We start from the raw sequence: 7,913 nt of genomic DNA, 5'->3' as shown, positions 1-7,913 counted from the left end.
TATAAAAGCAAAGGCATAACATTTTGAATGAAACCAGTCAGTTAATATAAGACCCGTTAATGGGTTTGCATTTGCTTATGAAGTAAAAGAAGGACAACATAATTTACGAAATTATGACTTACGATGTTTTTTTTTCTTCAAATCTCTGTAATATCAACGTTTGTATGAGTATTCTGCCTGAGTTCTTTTTTAAAATATAGTAATCGCACTAAGAGCAAAGCCATTTTTTTGAAACGAGTCAAAAACTTCTCATGCTTTTTATATTGATTCACGCTTCATCCGACAATTTTAACCCGTATGATGGAATAGGAAAAGAAAACGAATTTAAGCATATATTTACTTTCCCCATATTGATAATTTTCTATTTGTTAATTTGCATTTTATTATGTGTCTCGTCACAATATAGATCGCCAATACAGCCATTGTAGGTTGTTGTATAAGCTAACTAAATGCGAAACCGGAAATGATACACTTTGTTATAGACGATTAGTTTTAATTCTATATCGTGACATTCACATAAATATGTACAAGACCCTTTTTAAATGTAATAGGTTTTGATTTTTGTCGAAATCATAATATCACTGTTTACAAATTAAAGGTAGAAATATTAAGAGGAAATTGATAGAAAGAAGAAAAAAAAACATTTCTTTTAACGCTCATGAGCCATTGCATTTTAAGGATCATCATTTTAGCCATTTTATTTTCAACATATATCTGGAATTACACTGTTTATATGGTTTTATTTCAAAAATATTGTGTTCAGATAACCTTGTTCTAGTCTTCTTTCTCGCTATAGATCCTGAGTGTTTCTTCTCTGTATCTTTCAGGAGCTGTTCTTATATTCTCATTGTTCATTTTACAGTAATTAGCTCTTAATTAGCTTTTTTATAATAAATAATAGATTTACATCTCGTGGTTTTTAGGTATTCTTCCACATAATCAGTTATACTATACTCATCGAAAGAGTTGATCATTTTCCTATCTAATATGTGGCTATATTTTTACTTTGAATATTCATTTTGTAAACTTGTTGAAATGATTAAGGAAGTATTGAAAAGAGATGCAACATATATCAGATTTATTAACGTACGGGTCATATTTAATATCTCATAACTCTATTCGTAAGGATCTATTTGTAATTCGGTGTATATTGCTTAAAATAAGATAAATCAATCAAATGTTTTGTTAAAATTTAAATAAATCTAATGTTCAGTCAAAAGTACTCAGAAAATTAGATTCTATCTTTTGATCATTTTTTCACAACCATGATAGTAAAATATTAATTTGAAGTATGTTATGTATTGGATATATGCCGAATACAGTTCTGTATTAAAAAATATCAGACAGTTTGAGGCCCGTTAGGGCCGAAAACTGTCTGATATTTTTTTAATACAGAAATGTATGAGGCATATATCGTACTTAAAACATTGCTTTTGATTTACCTGAGACAGTCCGATATTAGAACAAAAGACAAAAGTGTTAATGACCACTGATGCAATTCTTTCAAGAATGCCGGGTTAAATGAAAAGTACTCAGTCTTTAAGGACTTTGTTACACTGAGGAAGGTATTTGAAAGACTTTGGTAAGAAGAGTGGGGACAATTTTTTTCTTTCTTCAAACATACACGGAGATTAAAGCAGATCAACGAATGATAATACAGACAATCTAGTAAATGTAGTAAATGATGAATTTAGAATGGAATGGAAAATGCAGATATGAAGAATAACCATAAAGAATTAAGCAGATGCTGAAGGTACATTTAATAGTCCATTTCATTTTTTAATGTATAACGTCTACATGTACCCTTTTTAATGCTTCATTACAGAAAAACAAACATAATCAATAACCCAGGGTTTTGGAGAAAACATTGAAATAATGAAATTCTTTAATTTTTGTTCAAAATAAGTTGCGAATCTGTCAAATCAAATATTTATTATCATATACTAGGCCTAGCTAGCTTAATTTCGCAAAGGCATTTTCTTTCCATGAGTAAACTGAAATCAAACTGTTTGAATGTTGTTCTTTGTAGTGTTTAAAGTTTGTGTTTTATTTTTGAGTTTATTTTTGGGGTTTTGAAAGTTTTTGTGCTTTTCTGGTGACCCCAAATGCGCCTACTCTTTCTATAAAACCAGAGAAAGGGGATGAAACATTTTTTAAGTTTAATAAGTTTATTAGAAATCTACCAGCTTTTGGTTTTTTTTTTCTGAATGATCTGGTCTGCCACATTTTCTTCTTCCTGTTTCAGTACTGTTATTGAAAGTTTAATTTTAAAGTTGGATTGTTGTTTCAAAATCATTATTGTAAGTGAGAAATTTAAATTGCTGTCTGTTAATTAATCACATTTTTTATTTCCTTTGTTCAGTAACAGTCCAATTTTGCAAGATATCAGCACTGAGACAGTCTGATATTACGATTAATATCAGACAGCTCACAAATATCGGACTGTCATAGGTAAATTTTTAGATAGCAAGAACAAAACAAGAGGCCCACGGGCCTTATAGGTCACCTGAGTATCATGCAACAACTTTCCAGCGATTGTATTTGGTTCGTGTTTTAATCCAAAAGCCATGAAATTCACAAATTTTGAAAGAGGCACCATTGCTTATCAAAGGGCAGATTTCAAAGCATTAATTTATTTTTAGTCAAAGTACCCCCCTGGTACCCCTGACCCAGCGGCCCTGAAATTATCTATTTTGAAAGAGGCCCCTTTCTTCATTACAAGGCCAGCATTTTTTTAAGTTTAGGTTTAGTTATGAACATGAGAATAAAAATGTCCGGAATGAGAAGAAAATATTTTTTTTTTGATAAATCAATTATTAACATTTGTACATTCTTTTTTTATGCCATTCTAATAGGCTTCTTACCACTGGACACATAATGCTTACAAATACGAAAGTAGAACATTACTTATTTCATCATCTGCCAGTTTGGGCCAGTTATATAAATTTTGTGATGTTGGTCAAAATGTATTTAAAAAAATCAATTCTTTAAATGTCTTTCAATATATCTTCATTTTTTTAATATGTGTTAGGTGAATGTGTAGGCATTGTTCTAAAATTTACTTGATGCCTAAAATTATATAATTCCTATCATAAAACAGACAGGGAGTATTAGGGAGTAGGGTGAACATTTTTTCAATTAAGTGTAAAATAATTTTTCTGGCTGATACAAATGATACTTCATGCCTGTATATATTTGTATATTTTTGCCTTTTAATAGTTGAATTTTTTCTTTATTTCTTCAGGTTATTGTTTATTTCTTCCTCAAATGGACTAAACTTCTCCAATAGTTTTATTCATTACATCTGATGCATTAGCAACCCTTTTCTGAAGAATGATGCTTAGACTATAAGCTATAACAGAGATCTAAACAATGTCGCTGACAATATGCAATAGCTACCACTGGCAGTTTAAATCCTTAATTTACAGACAGATTTTTGAAACTAATACATAATTATCTCACCAGCAAGTCATTGTGCAACAAAGTCGTCAGCATTTTATTTGTCCTTTGAACGGGTGGAACGTTTTGAATGGCACTCGAATCGATGAATTTTACACTAAACCAAGCTTTCTTCTCAGATAGATCTAGCATTATTTACTCGCCGTTTCATCTTAAAACCGGAAGTGCGACTTTGTAAATTTGAAATCTCGATCCCGACTCAAATTTGACATCGGAAAGAAAAAATTGTTTTATTTTTTTCTGAAAATTCTAAACCTTGAGCGGAGGGTTTATAAAACTGAAAATAAAATAAATCCTGGCCTTAAATATGTAATTAGATCATCAGCATATTAACCAGGAGCAAAGGATAAGATGTTCAAAGAATTCATGCATTTCACTATATAATCACTAGAGCCCCACCCTAAAACAAGAACCCTTGACCCTGGAGCCATAAAATTCACAATTCTGGTAGAGGCACTCTTGCTCATCATAACTATGTACTTAGTTGGTTTATTTAATACCCAGGAGCAGAGAAGAAGATTTTCAAAGAAATAATGCATTTTCACTACCTACTTATTTAGCCCCGCCCTAGCACTAGAACCCCTGACCCCAGGGCCATGAATTTCACAATTTTGGTAGAGGACTCATTGCTGATTACAATCATGCAAACAGATTGACTGCTTGATGTCCAGGAGTAAAGAAGAAGATTTTTAAAGATTGCATTAATTTTAGTGGTTTTGGCCCCACTCCTCAGGCCCCAGGGAAGCAGGGATCATGAAATTCAAAATTTTTGTTCCCCTTCACCCATACATGCTTTGTGCCAAATATGGTTAAAATTGGTTCAGTGGTTTCAGAGAAGAAGCTGAAAATGTTCAAATGTTAACACACGACGCACGACGCACGACGGACGACGGACGACGCACGACGACGGACGAAAACAGATAGCAATAGGTCACCTGAGTTTACTCAGGTGACCTAAAAATGGCATCACAGCAATGTTTCAAGGCCTTGTACTTTACATTTTTAAATACATTGGTATGAAGGTTAAGCAGGTTGGGTACACATCCCATTTAGCAAGATCATCCCGCTCAGCCGCGATTTTTCTCTCTATAGCAGAAGGAAAACATTACCATAAACGGGTATTTTGTTGTTTTCATTATAAAATAATCAAAAATTTCATGCGTATTGAAAATCTGGGAGAAAGCTGCATTGGAGCGTGAATTTACTACAAAAAATGACAATATTGGCTAAAAATAGAAGACAATCACTGCTGCGTGTGAGGCTGAAATCCACGTGTCAATCATGACTTTTTAGCGAAGGTTTCAAGATTTACAGTCATATATGTTTTGAAGCACATAAAATATGTATAGATATCCAAATTTTATTTGTTAGGGTCTTAAGTCCCTTTCACAATTGGCGCACGAGCGGAAGCGACAAAATATTCGTGCGACAGAGTAATTTTGTTTAGGATCGTAAACTGTTGCCAAAATAATCGCATATGAAAAAAAGTGTTTGAATGAAATTCGCGCGATCTAGAACGACTGTTGTGCTTTAAATCCTGCGATATATCTTGCGTCTATATGCGACTGTTGTAAGATAATGCGATCGGATTGCACGACTGATTAGCTAATCGGACGATTGAACGTGCGGCAATACGATCGAACGTGCGGCGCTCGTGCACTCATGCATTCCATAGTACGAAAGTTCGTGCGAGTCAGAGGGCTTAGTATGTATACCAACCTTTCCGACGCTCTTCAGTTGACATAGTTAAGATTCTTATAATTTTACACGGTATATATATACCTGTTGCAATGCATGGCAATTGATTAATCAAGCAATGATAGTAAAACGTTGTAAGATTACATGAGACATGTTGAGCAACAGTCTCATGTTCGCAAAACACACGCAAAAACAGCTGCGATTCATCTTCCGATCTTTAAAAATCGTACATCACTCTTACGAGTACATAAAACGTTGTAAGACGTTCGTACAAATATTTGTGCGTTGAATTTCGATAATTTTGATCGCATTTGGTCGCGTCTGAATAGTGTGCATGTTGACTATTTTGATGAGACTTGATGCGACCACTAAAACACATGCAATGAATATGCGAGACATTGTGCAACGTATGCGAGAGCTCGTACGAAGCTAAAATTTTCCGATCGCAAAGTGTTGTAAAGTGCTCGTGCGCCAATTGTGAAAGAGCCTTTAGCTTTCAATTCTTGTAAAAAAGTTAAAAAGTAATGTTCTTCAAAAATCCATAATATTTGCTTAAATATTTGATCTTTGAATGACGCTATGAAGTACGGAAGCACAACAGGGTTGTAACTTTTGTGGAAATGTCATAATTAAAACAAGAGGCCCATGGGCCACATCGCTCACCTGAGGACTGTGGCTAGGAAAAAAGAGAATTGGTTTAAACCTGAAAAGCTTAATTCCAAAAGTAGTCCCAAGACCAATCATGGCTTTGCTATTCTTGAGAAGAAGATGTTTAAAGAATTTTCCTATACATTTCTATGTAAAACTTTGGTCGGCCATTTTGGCCCCGCCCTACCCGTGGGGGTCATGATTTGAACAAACTTGAATCTACACTACCTGAGGATGCTTCCATATAAATATGATCAAATATGGCTTTGCCATTCTTGAGAAGAAGATTTTTAAAGAATTTTCCTAGACATTTCTATGTAAAACTTTGGTTGGCCATTTTGGCCCCGCCCTACCCCCGGGGGTCATGATTTGAACAAACCTGAATCTACACTGCCTGAGGATGCTTCCATATAAATATGATCAATTATGGCTTTGCTATTCTTGAGAAGATGATTTTTAAAGAATTTTCTTATATATTTCTATGTAAAACTTTGGTCGGCCATTTTGTCCCCGCCCTACCCCTGGGGGTCATGATTTGAACAAACATGAATCTACACTACCTGAGGATGCTTCCATAGAAATATGATCAATTATGGTTTTGTTATTCTTGAGGAGAAGATTTTTAAAGAATTTTCCTATACATTCTATGTAAAACTTTGGTCGGCCATTTTGGCCCCGCCTTAACCTCAGGGGTCATGATTTGAACAAATTTGAATCTACACTACCTGAGGATGCTTCCATATAAATATGATCAATTATGGCATTGCTATTCTTGAGAAGATGATTTTAAAAGAATTTTCCTATATATTTCTATGTAAAACTTTGGTCGGCCATTTTGGCCCCGCCCTACCCCTGGGGTCATGATTTGAACAAATTTGAATCTACACTACCTGAGGATGCTTCCATATAAATATGATCAATTAAGGCTTTGCTATTCTTGAGAAGATGATTTTTAAAGAATTTTCCTATATATTTCTATGTAAAAAATTGGTCGGCCATTTTGGCCTCGCCCTACCCCTGGGGGTCATGTTTTAAACAAACTTGAATCTACACTACCTGACGATGCATCCATATTAATATGATCAATCATGGCTTTGTTGTTCTTGAGGTGAAGATTTTTAAAGAATTTTTTATATATATTTCTATGTAAAACTTTGGTCGGCCATTTTGGCCAAACTTGAATCTACACTACCTGCGATGCTTTCATATTAATATGATCAATCATGGCTTTGTTGTTCTTGAGGTGAAGATTTTTAAAGAATTTTTTTATATATTTCTATGTAAAACTTAACCCGGGGGTCATGATTTGAACAAACTTGAATCTACACTACCTGAGGATGTTTCCTCATAAGTTTCATCTTTCCTGGCACAGTGGTTCTTGAGAAGAAGATTTTTCAAACATCAAATTTTCATTTATTCCCAATTATCTCCCCTTGAATGAGGGCGTGGCCCTTCATTTGAACAAACTTGAATCCTCTTCACCCAAGAATACTTTGTGGCAAGTTTGGTTGAAATTGGCCCAGCGGTTCTTGAGAAGAAGTCGAAAATGTGAAAAGTTTACAGACAGACAGACGGACAGACGGACAGACAGACAGACAGACAGATGGACAGACGGACGCCGGACAAAATGTGATCAGAAAAGCTCACTTGAGCCTTCGGCTCAGGTGAGCTAAAAAGACAAGTATAAATTGAGATGTGTATAGAATATGGATAAACCATAGTACTTATTTTTCTTTTGATAAAAATATACCCATAGCTAATGTTTATTATTAGGTATTGGTATATTTTTTATTAAAAGAAAAGTAAGTAACCTCAGGTGCCTGTGACCATTAATTATTTTATAGATTATTGAAAACAAATTGATTAAAAAAGGTCTATATTGAGTCTAACCGATATTGACTTAGTCCAAATGTTGATAGATGGTAAACTTGTAAATTCAGGAAAGCGATTTGGCAACGCACTTTGAAAAAATTACGAACTTTGTAAAATTATTTCAAAGTGCGTTAAAATACGAGCAAAATCAATGCACTTTGAATAAAAACCTATGCTTTGGAAAGTATCTGATTCCCTATTAAAATTTTCACATGTAAACTTATGTAGGATCGAAA

This window comes from Saccostrea cucullata, unplaced genomic scaffold (assembly GCF_032062105.1).
Source record: "Saccostrea cucullata isolate Sc308-1 unplaced genomic scaffold, CSIRO_AGI_Scuc_v1 ctg1285, whole genome shotgun sequence".
NCBI lineage: Eukaryota > Metazoa > Mollusca > Bivalvia > Ostreida > Ostreidae > Saccostrea > Saccostrea cuccullata.
The sequence above is the reverse complement of the archived record's forward strand: the minus strand, read 5'-3'. Positions refer to the sequence as shown.